This window comes from Ahaetulla prasina, chromosome 2 (assembly GCF_028640845.1).
Source record: "Ahaetulla prasina isolate Xishuangbanna chromosome 2, ASM2864084v1, whole genome shotgun sequence".
Lineage (NCBI taxonomy): Eukaryota > Metazoa > Chordata > Lepidosauria > Squamata > Colubridae > Ahaetulla > Ahaetulla prasina.
Window position 1 is genome coordinate 262,241,102 of NC_080540.1, and position 13,233 is coordinate 262,254,334.

Sequence of the window (13,233 nt, forward strand, 5' to 3'; positions counted from 1 at the left end):
TCCGTTTGCCAGAATAGCACTGAAACATTTGCATCTCTTCCTCTGTTTGCTCAAAAGCTTCCAAGAGACAGAAGTCTTGATGGAAGCCTGGCCAGATATTTATTTGTTTGTTTAATTTGTATTCCATCTTTATTATTTTTACAAATACATGGCAGCAAACATATTCAACATAGGTTCCTCCTTCTATTTTCCCCACAGCAACAACCTTGTGAGGTGAGTTGGATTGAGAGAGTGACTGACTCAAAGTCACCCAGCTGGCTTTCATGGCTAAGGCAGGACTTGAACTCAGGATCTCTTCTTTCTAGCAATCTTTAGATTAAACTGGCTTTTAGAATATGCTGAATAGATACAGGCACACATATTCTACATTGTTCAAAGGGTATCTTTCAGTAAAATTATATTTGCCACATTATTGCTGGATTAATGCAGTGATAGAAATTCATTCATATGGTTAGACTGCAGTACTGCAGGCTACTTCTTCTGACTGCCGGCTGACTGCAATTTGGAAGGTCAACTCTCACCAGGCTCAAGGGTGATTCAGCCTTTCATCCTTCTGATGTTGGTAAAATGAGGACCCAAGTTCTTGGGGCCAATATGTTGACTCTGTAAACTGTTTAGAGAGGGCTGTAAAGCACTGTGAAGTGGTATATAGGTCTAAATGCTATTGCTATTGCTATTGCTATTATTCACGTTACTTATAAAATCTACTCAGTTTACTGTGCAATCTGTTTATGCTCTAGACATGACTCCAATTTGCTGCAAAACATTCTGAAGACTTGAGCAACAGTATGGATGAAAACAAAACCAGAGTTAATAAATATCCAAAAAATGCATTGATATGTTATCATAGGGCAAATCAAATCCAACTACCTTTAAAAAGTGGATCAAAACCAAACCACCACATTCTGAAATTAGTCAATAAGAAACACTAGATGTAGATCCTTCAAGCATGGTACTCATGCATTGCCTGCTCTTAGTTTGTGTCTTGGAAACATAAGTTTTATAAGAACAATGCACATGAACTTACTCACATAGACTGCCCCCAGGACTTCTTAACAAGCAGGGTTGTAAATAAATTCATTCCCTCTCAAACGTAATTGCAGTCATAAGAACAAAGTGTTATTTTAAAATAAATTAAGTTAAAAAAATTACAGGGTATAAGAAATACATTACCTATAATAAAAGACTGATTATGTGTTCAGCAGATTGATACTATGTTGTTTCTGCATTTAAATTTATTTAAATATATTTTAAATAGCAATAGCATTTAGGCCCATAGCACTTCACAGCATTCTCTGGGTAGTTTACAAGATCAAAGCATTATTTGCATATTGTCCCCAATGGTCTGGGTCCTCATTTTACTGACCCTGTAAGGACGGAAGGCTGAATCAACCTTGAGCTCTCTCCATACTTTGAACCACTTTCGTGAACTGCTTTACAAAAGAATTAATGGATAAGCAATAAATCAGCAAAGAGGTAGAAAATCTATGTCTTGCAATGCTTCTTGGAAGGTCCAAGCAGGGAAACTTTCTCTTGATAGACATCATTCCAGAGCCTTGGAATTAAGTTACACTGGTAAATATAAGGAACGGGATTGGATCAGGGGTGAAAAAGACCTTGATCATCTAACCGCTTGGTCTAAAACTTGGCAACTCCAAATCTCAACCAGCAAATGCTCAGTCTTACATATTGGAAAAAAGAACCAAAACACTAAGTACATACTTGATGGACATTACCTTACAGATGACCCCCACCCTGTTAAAGACCTTGGAGTTTTCATGTCAAATGATCTAAGTGCCAAAGCCCACTGCAACTACATAGCAAAAAAGTATATATGTTTATATACTACATAATCTTTTTGTATGATACTTATATATATTGTTGTGACAAAATAAATAAATAAATAAAATAAATGCTACAGGTTCAGACCGGTTCTGGTGAACAGGTAGTAAAAAAAAATGCTAGTGGTTCGGACCAAGCAGTATTTCCAATGATCAGCTGTGTCGTGCAATTTATATTCGCTAGAAAGCAGGAAATCCTACTTTCTACCGAATCTAAATCGCGCGGCACAGCTGTCATCCCCCCGCTGTTCTACTTACTTTAGAAAAGGCTTCTTAAGCCTCCTTTTTCAGCGCTGCACGGTAGTGCCTGCGGTGCGCATGTGCGTGAAGCGTGGGTTTGGCACGCACTGGCATGTGAGTGTAAAGCACGTGTTTAGCACGCACCGCGCATGCACGTGTGCAGCAAACCAATAGCAGACGTTTCACAACTGGATTGGATCAATAAATCAATTTTATGGAACTGTTTTCTAAGTGACATCTGCCAAGCTTCTACATTCTAGCTTTCAAGCAGGCTCTGGTCTGTTCATCTTGGCTTTTCTCTAAGTTGGACTTAATGGACATCTCTGTATGGTGTTATTCAATTTTAATTAATAACTTGATTTTACTTTTTATCATTTTGATGTAGTGCCATCCATATTAGCAGCTGAGAGTGTCACCCAGCCACTATTGTAATAACATACCAGTAAGGTGGACATAAGGGACGCGGTGGCTCAGGGGCTAGGACGTTGAGCTTGTCAATCGAAAGGTCGGCAGCTTGGCAGTTCGAATCCCTAGTGCTGCCGTGTAACGGGGTGAGCTCCCGTTACTAGTCCCAGCTTCTGCCAACCTAGCAGTTTCGAAAGCAGGTAAAAATGCAAGTAGAAAAAATAGGGAGCACCTTTGGTGGGAAGGTAACAGTGTTCCATGCGCCTTTGGTGTTGAGTCATGCCGGCCACATGACCATGGAGACGTCTTCGGACAGTGCTGGCTCTTTGGCTTTGAAACAGAAATGAGCACCGCCCCCTAGAGTCGGCAACGACTAGCACGTATGTGCGAGGGGAACCTTTACCTTTACCTAAGGTGGACATCTCCAGAGTAATATGGCATATTCTATGCATTGCCAGTATAGATAGCTTTCTTTTTTAATGTTTTAAGTGTTGTTGCATGCTGCCTTGGGGGCTTTTTTTTTATGAAGCTGCCTATGAATCTTATTAATCAATCAATCCGCCTAATTTTAGTTCCTGATTTGGTTATTGGAGCTGAAACTTTTCTGCTTAGTCTTTTTCCAGAGGCATCTGGTGTTCTGTTACAGTCAAATGTTCCTGCAATCAAGATAAAGAGTTCTTCTTTTGATCTTTAACTTCTTAGGCTTTCCTGTCATATGTATTGCCAATTTTGAGCCCCAATCTGACAAGTGCAGCTGGCAATAACTTGTGAGTTCTGGGTTCTCTAGAATGTGGGAGAGGTGACTTGGTTACAGGTGAAGGGTTTGATCCCATTGAATATTTTGATTTGCATTTAGCTTAATAAAATGGATTCCAATAGGCTTTACTATTACATACCTTATCAATATTCTGTATTATTTTTCAGGCTCAACTGTGCCAAAATCAAGTGGTTGTAGTTTTGAGGTATCTTGGAGATTTTTGGTTCTGGGTGGATTGCACTGCCCCATTAGCACAGAATTTGGGGATCTTCCTGGAATCACAGCTCCTGCTTGAAGAGGAAGTGGCAGCTTGCTTTTGAGAACTTTGTCCTGTGTGCTATATGCATCTGTACCTGGATTAGGAGGCCCTATTTGCTGTCACTCATACCCTAGTTAACTCCTCAATGTGCTGTACATGGGGCTGCCCAAGAAAACCACCCAGAAGCTACAACTGGTTTAGAACTCTGTGACATATTTTTATTTATTGTATTTATTTTGTCATAACAGTATATATAAGCATTAACATGAAAAAACTATATAATATATAAGCATATATATGAGCATAAGTATGTAATAACTATATTAATTGGATATAATGAAGAGGAACAATAGGACAGGGAACTGTAGGCACGTTTGTGCTCTTATGCACGCCCCTTATAGACCTCTTAGGAATGAGGTGAGGTCAATAATAGACAGTTTTTGGTTAAAGATGTTGGGATTTTGAGAAGAGACCACAGAGTCAGGTAATGTGTTCCAAGCATTAATAACTCTGTTACAGAAGTCATATTTTCTGCAATCAAGATTGAAGCGGTTAACATTAAGTTTAAATCTATTGTTTGCTCTTGTATTGTTGTGATTGAAGCTAAAGAAGTTTTCAACAGGAAGAACATTGCAATAGATGATTCTATGAGTTAAACACAGGTCCTGTCGAAGGCGGCGGAGTTCTAAATTTTCTAAACCCAGGATTTCAAGCCTGGTGGCATAAGGTATTTTGTTGTATTCGGAGGAGTGGAGAACTCTTCTTGTAAAATATTTCTGGACACGTTCAATTGTGTTCATATCAGAAATGTGGTATGGGTTTCAGACAGGTGAGCTGTATTCAAGAATTGGTCTAGCAAATGTTTTATATGCTCTGGTTAGTAGTGTAGTGTTTCTGGAAAAGAAGGTACGTAAGATTAGGTTTACAACTCTTAGAGCCTTTTTTGTGATGCAGTTGCAGTGGCTTTGGCATTTAGGTCATTTGATATGAAAACTCCAAGGTCTTTAACAGGGTGGGGGTCATCTGTAAGGTAATGTCCATCAAGCTTGTACTTAGTGTTTTGGTTCTTTTTTCCAACATGTAAGACTGAGCATTTGCTGGTTGAGATTTAGAGTTGCCAAGTTTTAGACCATTCAGATGCATAGGTGAACATTGAGCAGCAAAGGTTTTCTGTAGGCTTCTGGTTGCAATTCAAGGTCTTGGTTATCACTTAATTAGCTCTACATGAAAGAGAACTGAGTTGTTTGTTGGACTGTATGTGTCCAATGTTATCTGCCTGTCCACATACTTCAGTAGGATGGATATGCTTCAGGTTTTTTCCCTTCTATGTGATGAAATCCTGGAAGTACGTTTTTTGCTTTGTGGTATCTGCCCTCTCAAACTGTCCCCTGACATATGTTTGGCTCTCACCATGGCCTTTCTGAAAGGCAATCAAAATCTTGGGTTTTCTTCAGATATTTTAGGCAAAAAGATTGGAATTCTGAATGGAGTGGATACAAACCTAAAATCTAGTTGATTTTAATTGGAATTGTTTATCTTGTTCTGTTTTTTGTTTATTTGTTTGTTTAGTATATGCTGCCCAGAGGTGAAATGTCTGAGATGAGTGACATATAAACCTCATAAATCAATACATAAATAAAAAGATGTATATGGTTTTATTTGTAAATCATTTGAGAAAATGGTTTTTATAATTGAAGGAAGGACAAAAATGTTTCTAAGCAAATACAACAATTACCTATATGCAAGAGATGATTTGGGGTCTAGTAGCAAACCAGATACAAAGGCGATAGAATACCATTCTAATCATCTGGAGCCACTGCTTTAATTCTTTGGTCAGACTGCTCTGCTCTAGTTTTTCAAGGAGAGTTGTTTGAACCGGACTTGTTGCGGTCACCACTTCTATTCCACTAAAATACTTCATTATTTTCTGGGAATTTTTTTTTTAAAGGGTGATCTAAATGCTTGCCCAACTATTCATGTCCACAACAGCCTTTCTCAGCAGGGCCTCTATGGAAGCGTAGGGTTCCGTGAAAGGCTCTAGGGTTTTTGTGAGGATTGAGGGGGGGAGGAAGCATCATTATTTTTGAAATTTGAAGCATGATAGCACTTGTTGTATTGTAATTCCTGTGCATTGTTACTCAGCTGCAGCCTACTGCTCCACCAAGGGTTCCTGGAGAAAGTATAAAGCAAAAAATAAAAATAAAATCACTTTTTGAACTTTGTGCACGTTGCAGTGCTACCTATAAAGATAACAATTTTTATGCATTGATTTCCCAAGAATAGAAGATGATTTCAAGAGTTCCTCTAGGGTGAAAAAGTTGTGAAAGGTTGGTCTAGAGCTGTGATGGCAAACCTATGGCATGTGTGCCACAGGTGGCACGCAGGCCCTTTCTGCAGGCACACCAGCCGGTGCCCCAGCCCAGCTCCACCGCACATGCGCGCACCTTCCGTTGGCCATCAGGTCTTCGGGTTTCTGCTGCGCATGCACGGGAGCGGGGCCTTCCCCAATCTCCGCAGGTTCCACCCTCTGGAGGTGTCTTTCCGTGGCAGGAATGCAGGAGAAAGCTAGGACGCGATGAGGGTAGAAACTGCAAAGATCGGAGAAGGCACAGAAGGCAGGAGGCAGCTAGGCCTTGATGGGGGGAGAAATCATGTAGAGATCATGGAACACAGGGAAAGCAGGAATGCAGGAGAAAACTAGGATGCGGATGGGGGTAGAAACTGTGGAGATTGCGAGCCCCCCACCCCACCCCGGCGCCCCATTTTGGGCCTGAAAAGCCTCCTGCACCAACCTGGAAGCCAAAACGGAGGACCGGGGAACATGTACGGGGGTGGCACATGTGCAGGGAATGTGCGTCCATGTGCAAAGCGCTCACATTGCATTTTGGGGATTGTGGCACACGCGTGTGCATTCATGTGTGGGTGCGTGTGCTTTGAGCACTTGGCACCCAAAAGGTTAACCATCACTGGTCTAAAGTATATCTCATATAATTGGATAGAAGTAGAGGTGGGAAGGCAGCCTGTGTACTCAGGACCATGGATAAGCTTGAGCCAAATATTTTAACTGATCAGGTCAGACCTCTGGGGAGAAAGCAACAATGCAAACCTCTGTGGCTTAGAAGCAAAAAAAAAAGAAAACCCAAACAGATAGTATGAAAAAGAGTGAAAATGAGATAAATAGTCAAAAGAAAAATGCATGCATCAAAAAGAGTTTTTCATGGTTTTCTTAACACCCCCAACAAAGCTTATGAGATTATACAGAAAAAAGGGGGGCCACCTCTCTCTCTCCCCCCCCCCCACCCCCGCTCAGTTTTATTTATGCTTTTTTTCCCTACCTACACAGAGATTGACATTTGCTACTGTCAGAGTGAATGGAGAGCTTTTTCATCTTGTACATGTGAAAATTCAATTAAGATCTAGGATTTGCTTTTCACATATCTGTGAAGAGCACAACAGAAAATAAATATGACAACTTGTTGAATTGGCAGGAGGTAACACTTCTTTGTTAAAAAAAAAAGTGGGGGGAGGTATATGAACAACCTATTTCTTAATGGTAAACATTAAACAAAGGTGTACACTTTTAAATCCGTCACCTATAAATAAATTGTAAAATTAATCTCTTCCTATGTTAATATGTGGCATGCTAGCATACTTTTGTGATTATAAAATATCATTCAAGCAAACATTAGCACACACTAATGTGTAAATCTCCATACAACTGTGGTTAATCAGTCTCATTATCCCAGCCAACAGGGATAGGAATTGTAGTCCAATATATAGAGAGCCACTAACTTGTTTGTTTTTTTAAAAAACAACGACCGGTATATTAAAATATCATTCAACAGCCTCCTGCAATGTTCATAACGAACTTTCATGAGAACAGACTCACTTGTTATGTAATGCAGCTGTTTGTAAAGAACAAATCTTCAGGAAGGGCAAGGTCAAATTAATACGATCATCCGCTCCTTTTAACTCAATGTTATACATGAAATAAACAATACATTTGAGTCTCAAGTAAATAAATTTGTTGTTTGCTGCCCAGAGTCACTTTGGATGAAATGGGCCGCTATATAAATTTGATAGGTAAGTAAATCAATCAATTGACAGCTCTATACTTTATGAATAAAATAAAAGAATACCTTGGGCACTTTGCTTTAAGGTATTTCCCAGATATTGTGTTTTTTAACAAATTGAGGCTTTATGGTAGCCCGGTGTCAAGCTTGCCTATTGGTGCTATAATTTTCACTTCTCTGTCATTTTGGTAATTCTTGCAATATTCCAATTTTTTTCTTTTTATTAATCAGATAATAATTTGCATTTTTATCGAAAAAGTATTTTAATTAAAATATGTACATTTCTTTTAGATAAAATAATATTTCCCACTTAATAGACTACAGTAATGTAAATGTAATTTTTATATGTACTGGGAAACCCGCAAAATTATGACACACTTTATTGTGATACCTGTTTTATTTGGTGGTCTGGAATTAAACTCCGTATACCACCAAGATATGCCTATGTTTATAAAAACAATTACTGTTTTAGCGTGAGGTATAGCAGGAAAAAGTTTTATTGCACTGCCAAATTTGTCCTCTCAGAATCCTGAACTAAGAAAACAGGAAATAGTTTCAAAAAGGACTGTTAATAGTTTTACTTGAAGCAACATGAATATGACTCACGGTAAACAGTGTAATGTTGGTTTTCACTATCTGCTTCTGGATCTTATGGACCGAACATTGTTCATATGAATGAGAAATCTGTTCCACCAAAGGATAGAGTTCCAACAGTGGGACTAGTTCATTAGATTTTACCCTATATTGGGATAATAACAAAAGAGCCGTAATAAACGGAAAATCGAATCCTTAATATTGGTCAGCAGCTTGATAACAATTTCAACAGATATCTGGGTTATCTTGACAGGATCTACACTGGAAGCACTTTCATCTGAGAAATACCGAGATAATGATAATTTGCTAAAATGTGGTTCCTATTCAGTAACCATATGATAAATAATGCATAACTTAGAAATTAAGCTTGACACACATAACTACAGGAAAAGTTGGAAGGGCTAGGAAAAAAAAAAATCTGTTAAGGCAATCAGTAGAATTAAAGTTGCAAGCTCCAGTAGCTACTACCAGTACGTATGTGAGTTTCTGACACAGCAGTTGTTGAGAGTGGAAATAACTTAATCTTTCTTTACCCTCTTGTCTCTTATCAACATCACAATCCTAGTTTACCAGCAAACTCAATCTTAACCCTTTCTAATTATCTTCATAATGTTTATGGGAAAAGGCTCAAGTTGACTTTTCTTGCTTATCTAAACAACATTCATCTCCCTCAACCAACATACCACAAGCGCAATGGCCAGTAATCAAATATTTGCTAAAAACAGTTAGGGTTTTTTTCAGTAGGGGTGGAGGACATCAGGCAGATTAGCATGTATTCCTTGAGTGAGGAAGTTGACATAGTGTGTAGATCCAGTCTAAGTTACTGTTTTCCTAGTGTGATATTTATATTTAATGTATGCATACTCAGGGGTGAAATGCTCCCGGATTGGACCAGCTCGCGTGATCCAGTAGCGATGGCAGCTGCTGGTTCGGAGGACCGATAGCAAAAATCCCTGGCCCCGCCCCCCTGCCTCTGCTGAGCCGCACCATCAACAGAGGGTTCTTCTTTTACTTTTAAAAGAAGGTTTTGCTTCAGCCGAAACATGCCTTTAAAAGTAAAAAAAAGCCTTTGAGGATCCTGCCCGTCAGCTGAGATCGGCAGAGCCTTTAAACTTAAAAAAAAGAGGCTACTCTGGGGATCTCACCTGAGTTCCTCATCAGCAGAACCTTAAAAAACATGTTTTCTGTAGAAAACATGTAGAAAACCCCCTTTTAAGAGATTCTAAGGCACTTACCTGATTACTGATCGACCTCATGGCTTTTTCCCCAGCCGGAAAGCCCCAGTTTCGCTTTCAGCACCAGACAGAACTAATCTAAACTTAGCTAATCTATTTCATCACTGAGTGATTAATGCTGTCTGGCTTTCCTGGCTGAGGAACTCTGGGAATTGAAGTCCACAATAAAATAAAATAAAATAAAATAATAAAATAAAATATTTGTGCAGATTTCTGAGATTTGGTGTGTTTCTATAGTGTTTCACTCTAACTACACAAACACACAAAATCTCAGAAAGCTGTATGTGGTATTTTGTGTGTGTGTGTGTGTGTGTGTGAGTTGTGTTGTGTGTGTGTAAAGTGTGAAAGTTGGTTTTTGAGCTTTTTGTAGCTGTGTGAAGTGTGAAGTGCAGCTGCTTTTACACTGTGTGAGTCAGTTGTGTTGTGTTGTGTTGTGCGTGTGTAAAGTGTGAAAGTTGGTTTTTGGTATCTCTTATTGTTTTTTATACTTTGTTTATTATTTTTATTATTTATTGTTATTGGCCACGCCCACCCAGTCATCTGACCAGCAAGGCACGCCCACCAATTAAGCCATGCCCACAGAACCGGTAGGGAAAATTTTTAGATTTCACCCCTGTGCTTACTGTTTCTAAAAGTATGACTCTTTAAACTCGAATCTATGTTCTCTTTCTGTCTTCTCTTTGATGATCTGTAAGCTGCCATAGTCACACATAGAGCCAATTCCGTGGGTGGAATAGAATGAATTGCTCCATCACCACTGAGCTCCCTCCAATGATTCTCAGAATATTTAACATGCACAAGGAAAGCTAGCTGAAGTTTCTACTTTAGGTAGAGAAGGTTTTTTTTAAAAAAAAATCATGCAAAGTAGTTGTTGAAGTTACAGGAACAAAGCGAGTGAGAGCATCAGAACTGGACTTTTCATTTCCTTTGTCACTACTCAAGAACACTCTTCTCAGCAGTTATTTTACTGATGTTACGAAATAGCCCAGTGGCAGTACTTTATGTTTCTTCTGAGCAAGAAAAATAATAATAAGAAAAGCCCAAAGCAATAGAGAATAAAATCAAACTGGTAACAAGCAAGTGACTCATTAATGATTTGCTAGTTAAGACAGAATATATTCTTATGGCTGACATTTCCATTCTATTTTGCTTATTTTGCAAGAAAAGTGAAGCAAATCCTTTTGTTCTTTTTAAAGAGGTTTTTGGAAAATTAGTTGTGCTAAAAAAATTGTCAGAAAAGAATTTGCATGTCGATACCATTATGATAATGAACATATTTAGATTAGTCCTTAGGCTGCCCCAAGACTGTATTTTTTTTTAAATTAAAAAGTAAATTGCTTAATATTATAGCGCAATAAAATCACCCTGTAGTTCACAAACTAAAGACAATATCAAAATACATAAAAAAGTATAAAGGGACAACAATCGCTAATTTGCCCCATATGCCTCCAGAAATTTCCTCACACTTTAAACATTCCAAATTGCCTTTATAAAACAGGTAAAGGTCAAGGTTCCCCACGCACATATGTGCTAGTCGTTCCTGACTCTATGGTAGGGGTCTCCAACCTTGGTCCCTTTAAGACTTGTGAACTTCAACTTCCAGCAAAGCTGGCTGAGGAACTCTGGGAGTTGAAGTCCACAAGTCTTAAAGGGACCAAGGTTGGAGACCCCTGCTCTAGGGGGCAGGGATCATCTCCATTTCAAAGCCAAAGAGCCAGCGCTGTCCGAAGACGTCTCCATGGTAATGTGGCTGGCATGACTAAACACCAAAGGTGCATGGAATGCCTTCCTTCCCACCAAAGGTCCCACCAAACCTTCCTACCAAAGGTGATCCCTATTTTTCTACTTGCATTTTTTACATGCTTTCGAACTGCTAGGTTGGCAGAAGCTGGGACAACTAATGTAAAACAGATTCAACTCAAAATGTCTTATCACAGCCTTCTGTAACCTTGTGATTTCCAGAATAGACATATTGATTATAAATTCAGAGAGATGTAAAATCAAAACAGTTAGCTAAAACTAGGCTAGAGAACACTTATTTTGTTTAGACTATTCCCCAGGCTGCTTGGGGAATTCTGGGAGTTGAAAATCACACATTTAAAAGTTGTTGAGGTTGAAAAACACACATATATGCATATAAATATAGAAACAACGAAGTTATTTTTTGTTTGCTTGCTTGCTTTGCTTTGTTTTTCTGATTGAAAAATTTACCCGTGTTATGTTTCTTCCTTCTGTCCTTTTGTTTCTGGGTGGGATGGGTCTGAAAAGATGGGGTATTTAAAAATACTGGTGGTCTTTTATTATACTTAAGGGAACCATTTCATGAAATCTGTTTACTTACTATTGTATCAAAAATGTATTTTGTCATTTTTTAAATATGAAAGAAACTTCAAGGCAGTTTATATTAAAATCATGCAAAACAGAATTTAGTCTAACATGAAAGTATATACCACACATTCCAATTTCCCAAAATATATTTTAGCAAGAATTTATAACAATTGGAAAGATATGGAGTATAAACCGGTTTATGTGTTTGTATAGAGTATATTTCCTGGATTTCAGCAGGATCTTCCTTATAGATGAACATATGTCTGCGCCCTTCTAAGTATATACGGTCCTATAAGATAGCTATATTTGCAGCCAATCATATGCAACTGCTCTTTCCCAGAGGTCAGATTTTATTAACAACTTTATTGTTGGCCAATCCCCAATTCATTGTCAGCATTTTGAATGCCATTGTGAAGAAATCATCTAGTGCCCTCAAATAACCTCTTGTTTTTATTACTTGGTGGTTTCAAAATTCAGGAAATGTGTCTATGTGTAGTTTTTTCTTTTCCTGAACACAAGACAGAAATGTTGATAATGTTTATATTTAGTGGCTTCAGAAAACCATTTTTTTCCACCGGAGACGTCCTTTAAAAAGTAAACTGATAAACTATGGAAAGATTTGTTTAAGGTACCGCTGCCCCAAAGTTCAGTTGGAGTGCCACTTATGGGTCATTTGGTCTGATGCATAATTCTGGTCCCAGTTTTGGAAATTATCCAAGTTTCTGACATTTTCTAACCTACCACAAAACAAAGTTTTATTTCATTAAAAAAAAAAACAACCAAAAAGACTTTAGAAAGACTAGCATTTGAGGCCCACCAAGCTAAATGCAGTTGACAAGATCTTTGGATTTCTCCACAAAAGATTTCAGAAGCGCCCTCCCTTTCCACTCACCTGGACGTACAAAAGTAGGCTGTGTGTCTGTCAGACTTGTGCTAGGGCAGGCTACATGACTCATAGGTAAACCCTTTGTACTTAGTTAGGGATAGATAGTAAAACAGGCAAAAGAGGACATGGGAAATTGGAAAGGCAGGGGACAAGAAGGATACACTAACTTTCTTGGAATATGCAATAAAAATTACAGTGAAAACTGCATAACAAAACAAAACAAACAAACAAATAAATAAAAGCATTTAGACTTAAGTATATTTGAAATTATTTTTTCTATCATCAGAAAGTCTGTTTTTTCAACAGCAATATTTTCCCAGAAAATCTTTAAGAACATATGCTAGCAATAATGTAGAAGCAATGGGGATTTTTCAACTCTCACCATAGAAACATAAGGATGGATCACATGATCTGCAGAATACACTCATCATACTTTTGAAAGGTCTGGCTGAAGCTGATTGTTGGGATCAAGAAATAAATGACATGACATAAATCTAATCTACTGAATCTGTCAATAGATGATGGAAAGAAAGAAGCAGACTATATACAAGGTCACAACACATGAAGTTTGAATTGACTACTGTTCTGAAAATGGTCCAAAAAAAAAAAAGGACA

The 13,233-nt window shown here is 38.3% G+C and overlaps 1 long non-coding RNA gene across 1 annotated transcript; it reads right to left on the reverse strand.

The window, feature by feature from the left end:
- Nucleotides 1–5,154: 5,154 nt before the first annotated feature.
- LOC131193703 (uncharacterized) lies at nucleotides 5,155–9,449 on the reverse strand. Its single transcript, XR_009153978.1, has 3 exons — nucleotides 9,405–9,449; nucleotides 8,182–8,314; nucleotides 5,155–5,672 (listed from the first exon to the last, which is right to left on the reverse strand). It is a non-coding gene; the product is annotated as an uncharacterized LOC131193703 (long non-coding RNA).
- Between the last annotated feature and the right edge of the window lie 3,784 nt (nucleotides 9,450–13,233).